Genomic DNA, 6000 nt, shown 5'->3' on the forward strand with positions numbered 1-6000 from the left:
CAGCCCTAAATTAAAGATAGAGCAGTCTCACAGGGGCAAGGAAGTACTAGAATGTGTATTGAAAGATGCCATGATGTAGTAAATGACGACTGATAACTTAAAGAAATATTTGATTCCTTTTTGATGAGAATTTTGTGTTGTAAATTTTTTGTTGCATTAGTTGTTCCATTGGCACTTAAGGGAAATGTAATAACTCTTGTACATGTTATATGCTGCTACTAAAAGACAGTTGATAACATCAAAAAATGATGATTTATAATGTGAATTTTGTAATGCACATTTTGTATTGCTATAGTTGTTCCATTGGCATTGAAAGGGAAATGTTATAACTGTTGTATGTGCTTCTACTTTTTGTGTGGTAGCACATGATTAAAGTCCCTACACCATTGGCTCTATTCTGATTTTGTAAAGAACTTACCACAATTTGCATGGTGGCCTGCACTGCATATAGTGTGATTTTCCAACAGTAGTTTGAAAACTGGTAGACCGTCCATTATCTTTCCTTGAATATCTGAAAACTAAGTGCCAAACTTAAGAAAGGCCACTGGCATTTGTAGTTAACCCAGTAGGGACATTTTAGTGTGAACCATTGGGAGTCACATGTCTGCTAAATTTTTTAATGTAAAATCAAGAAAGCATTTAAGGGTTGCAAATGAATTTTTTTTTCAAGGAATACAAAATATGTTGTGGGTGAACTTATAATCTGAGGTTTTGTAATGAGGTGTTTGATTTAATAATTGTGTTACACACAGAAGCAAAAGAGGGGGGGGGGGGGGGGAGTGAAAGTTGCACAGGTAAGTTTTCCTGCTCCTAGTGCTGTGTACCTGCCAAGAAGAATCACAATAGACAGAAATGTGATGTCAGTTCAGTAATATACAGGTAAAAAAGTGGCGGCAGGGGAAAAAAACACACACACACACACACGGATTTAACTGTTTGAGGTTTCCGAGCCAGTTGCTCACTCTGGCAGAAGAGTTGAAGGGAAAGGAAGAAGGGGGAAGGAAAAGGATTGGAGAGGTTTAGGGAAAGGGGTACAGTTCAGAAAAGTCACCCAGAACCCTGGGTCAGGGGAGACTTACCAGATGGGATGAGAAGGCCCATCTGGTAAGTCTCCCCTGACCCAGGATTCTGGGTGACTGTTCTGAACTGTACCCCTTCCCCTAAACCTCTCCAGTCCTTTTCCTTCACCCCCTCTTCCTTCTCCTTCAACTCTTCTGCCAGAAGAAGAAACCACTGGCACTGGAAGCTTGTGTTCAGCAATCATGGGGCTGGTCAGTGACAACAGGAGCATATCAGAATAGAGATACAGCCTTAACTGTGAGTTTTAAGAATGATACAGATTTCAGGGTGAGTTACATACCTAGGTGATAAATGTTGGTATGTTTTATAAAACACTCAATTGTGGCCATCCCAGTCATATGAAGTTTGCATGTCTCAAGCTGCAACAATAGTTAACATTTTATTTTAATAGGCTGGTGCCCATACTTCAAGATCCATAGAGATGAGGAACAGAAGGAAAAGAAGTTTTGAAGAAATGCAATCATCCACTCTGACATTGGAAAGAACAATCCTGACTGCTCTTGACTCCGTATATGCACTGGAAAGAAAAATTTCAGTGGAAAAAAAAAGTCTTTTGTAATAGTCCCCATGCATATTTAGTCTGCTGTGGCTCGGGCACTGAATGTGTCATGCAGTTGTGATGTCTCGACAACATGGTCCTAACCCAAAGCATTTGCATCAAGCACCAACTGCAGAAAAGTCTGATAGATGGCCAATGGTGCTGGATTACGTACCAAGGGATGCAGTGATGAAGGAAAGAGATCTGTTTGTGTGTTGGCTGCTGTGAGATGTCAATCTTCTTGCAGCCTTGTTAATCTTTTACCGAATCTGTTCCCAGGCAGTAACATTATTCTGCAAAGTGCAGCTTCAAAAGTCAAAAATAAATTATAGTATTGTGTTCAGATTTTTTTCCCCCCATTGGCACTTAACGGAAATGTAATAATTATTGTGCATGTCTTACATCAGGGTGTATACGACCCGGGACAACCGGGAAAAACCCGGGAATTTTTTCATCCGGGAGAAAACCGGGAATTTTTCGGAATTCCGGGAATTTTTCATTGTTTTAGCTTTCAGTTACATTTTTGTAGTTTTGACTGCAGAATTGATTCTCTAGCAAAGAATGTTATTGTATCCTGCTACTGGAGAATGATACTGCAGCAATAAAATATAAACGAGAGGGAAAAAAATAAAACTGTAGTGACAAAGGAAATGTGCATTTTACGACAACAAAACACCGTGCACGCACAAGCGTCTACAGATAGCAAAAATATGTTAAAGGCCGTAGGGCGCAGACTGTAATTCTTCGTAACAATAAACTGCTTGCTATGAGCATGACGTCACAACTGTTCACATTAGGTTCGTTTGACCAGTTGCCAGCGGTCTGTTGCGCATGCGCATTTGACTCGAGTATAAGCAGTACCTTCTCTCGCTTCCCGCTTCTTGAAGTTTGGCTGTTAGCTGCATCGGTAGTAGCAGCCAGATGCAAACGAGAAAAATTTTTCTCGCGCGCCCTAGCTGCCAGATTCGCGCTTGCACAGAGTTGTCTGAGTTGTAGTGGGGAGGGGGTTAGTCTCCACGTGACCCGTGTTTACGTTAAGTGATTCCGCTGCTTCTCTTCGTGTACAGCTCCCACGTCAAATGAAAACAAAACGGATTTCTGTGGCCGGGAGCTATCAAGTGAATTAAAATGCATTCACATAATTACAGAGGGCAAAAATATATTATTAATTTCAGTTTCTGATTTTATTTTCTTTCCAAGTTAGTAGCAGTCAAGCATTAATCGCCTTGCAGAAGAATGAAGTTATTTTTGCAAGTTTGCTAAAGAAATTCCGCTGAGGCAATCATTTTATTTGAAACGAAGTGTTTCATTTAACAATTTTGGGTACTTCCAACTGTTCGGTGAATTTCAAGTGCACGTTATCTTCTGCCATGTATGGCATTATGCCATAATAAAGAACCAAACATGAGATCGTAGAGTACTGGTACTCCAAGAAAATTTACATCCCAAAAACCACACTGAAAAGCTTAATATCAGATGGGACCTACTTCATTGTGAATCTGGAAAAAACCAATGTGCACTTCAAGCCGAATTATGCATTTTAGTATGGTTCACGAAATTTTGATGCATTTTGGAGTATCCTCTGATGCCCTGTTTCTTTTATGGTGTAGTGTAAGCTCTCTTAGTGCTTTATACACATGAACATGCGGGCTTCCTACACCACTGCAGTTGCACACGCACAATAATTCTTTTTTGGCGCTCTCTGGCAACTGGTAAATCGAACCTATAACTAACAGTATTGCGAACGGTGGTTAGAGAAGCGTTACTTTCAAAGTAAATTTCTTTTTACGCAAGATGAATTATGTTACGTGTGTGAAAGTGGGATGGATATCTAAATCACAGAGCATTCGAAACTGAACAGTTTGAGGACCAGCCACTTAAAGAATTTCGAGCCGAAGCATTTATGTCACAATTTTAAATTTACTGGCACATTTGTGTGATGTATCTTAAAGTATATCACACCAAAAAAAGACCAATATTACACGTGAAAGCTTAGCTTTTCTTGTAGATATACGGTACTGTGTACATTAATGTAAACCGTTAACTTTTCCTCTTGTGTGTTCGCGCTATCTTGCTAGTGGTTGACTATAACACGTGCCCTATGCTCTGAATAGCTGCTGTCATCGGCTGGCGAGATCTCGTGCCTTGAGTCGCTTACAAAAGGACATCACAACCTCGGTTGCAACGCTCCGGAAACTAACAAGCTGTGTTTGGTGCAATTCGAATTTATACTTTCGTAATACGAAAATATGCAGCGTATATGTTACTGCAAATCAAAGGTCTTTCCAAAACTTCTCTGCTCCGGCTTTTCTTTTTTTTTCCGGGAAGTTCTACGCGATTATATAAAACGTTAACCATTCAAAGGATTGATAAGTTTTACAGTTCCGATGGAACTTTTTCTGTGCTAAGTGACAGTAGGTCGCCCGGGAAAAAGCATATTTTTTAAACGAGATATCCGGGAATTTTTTTTCCTTGTCCCTGTATACACCCTGTACATGCTGCTACTAAAAGACAGTTGATAACAGTGCTTCTCGGTCAACAACTACAGGATACTGTTGCTGCCTGCAACATAGTCATTATCGGGTTTGGGGAGAGTTTGAATAAGCTTAGCCAAAACCAGCAGAGTGATCTGTTTCTTTTTTTTTTTTTTTTTAAGTTCTGGAATATTGTATTGGGCAAGGTTTCGAGCAAGTACCTCGTCCAATGATTTTTGGAAAAAGTCCTGCGAAAGATTTAGTTGGAGGATTTGAGCGAAGTGCATCCCAATATAAGATATATCTGAAAACCCAAGTTGTTCATGTGTCCATAGATGGCCCTAATTTTAATAAGACATTCCTAAGAGAACTGAAGAGCAAACTTAAAATTGAGGATAATGCAGAGGATCCCGAGCTTTGGGACTTACGGCTTGCCTTTCGGACAGGTTGTCCTAATGTTGACTAGAACCTTTTTCAGTTTCTGAGAGCTTTACTACAGGGTGGTTAGAACCAGTTAGAAAACTTGTAAGGCTTTTGGAGGGGTGGTTGAGCTGGGATATAATTGTTAATAAAAAAATTCAGTGCGTTTGTTATTTCTGATTTATTTATCATTGAAGTTAGCCAACCAGGTCGCCATGCAAACAAGTTCAAGAATTTGCATGAACTAAAATGTGGTAAGGTACAGACACCTGTGGGTCCCTAAGTTACCTCTTATTCAAATGCTTATTACCAGTAAAAATGTTCCTTCTTTGGAAGTGATAAATTTAAGTTGGGAAACCAAACGAAGAATGAACACATTTGGCATCAGTGTCTCTGGCAGGCTGCTTGAATTTTCACGTGTTACAACTCGATTGGCCAACATTGATGCTAATTAAATCAGAAACGGTGAAAGTTATTCTGGACAACACCCTTGCAAGCTTTTCGGGCTGCTTCTGACCACCATCCTGCCCAGCTAATTCCAACAATATTATAGCCATGTCTGTTGTCTCGCAAAAGTTTTGCCCTCTCTAGTGGGTGGAAAATATTAACAGCTGTTGAAAAGTATGTGAAAAAACAAAGGAAAAAGAAGGCAAAACAAAAACCTTAAGTCACTACTGGAATTACTAAGTCAGGCTTTGAGAGATAAGCTGTTGAGAGCTCATCTCCCATCTTTTGAGACTGTCTAGTCAGGTTGAGCTATCTGTGACTAATATCAGTCAGATGCTCTCGTAGCTCCCTTAAACAGGAAATTTTTCAAACTAGAAGTTTTGTAGGAACAGGTTAGCTTAAAAATAGATCCACATGACAACATAAGTATGCTGTGGCCTCAAAAGGTTGATATCAGATATACAACTAAAAAAGCTACAGGTCAATGTGAAGTATGAGAGAAAGGTATCTTGGCACTCCAGAATGACTGCCTTCCTTTTATTAAAGAGTATGAGATCCGAAATTGTGGATAAATCACTGCCGGGGGTATTCCTGTACAAAGGGCACCACATGTTTAGACCCAGAAGTGGCAATTAACGCTGATGATGAGAAGAAACATTTAGGCATAGCACTTGATACATCTCACTACTGTAGAAGCCAGCACATCCAGCTGGTGCCTCTAGTGTGTCATTGATGGTTGTGGTAGTTTCCTAGACGCATGAGCAGATGCAGTGACAGAAGAATTAATTGTAAGACATGTTTGTTTAGTAATTTTTGCAATCCAGAGAGCTGCTTCCTTTCTAAGCTAGGTCCTGGGAGCAGAGACTAATGTCTGTTGGCTGCTGTGGTTCTCTGACTGGACCTCTGAGAGAGAGCAGGAGTGCTCAGTCCCTCCCACGGCTCCCCTCGCCTCACACACTGTGTTGTAGAGTTGTCAGATGCACCACCAGGCACTTAATTGTTGTTGGTTTTTGTGATGACCGATGCTATTGCCCAGCACAT

Source organism: Schistocerca cancellata, chromosome 1, assembly GCF_023864275.1.
Source record: "Schistocerca cancellata isolate TAMUIC-IGC-003103 chromosome 1, iqSchCanc2.1, whole genome shotgun sequence".
Classification (NCBI taxonomy): Eukaryota; Metazoa; Arthropoda; class Insecta; order Orthoptera; family Acrididae; genus Schistocerca; species Schistocerca cancellata.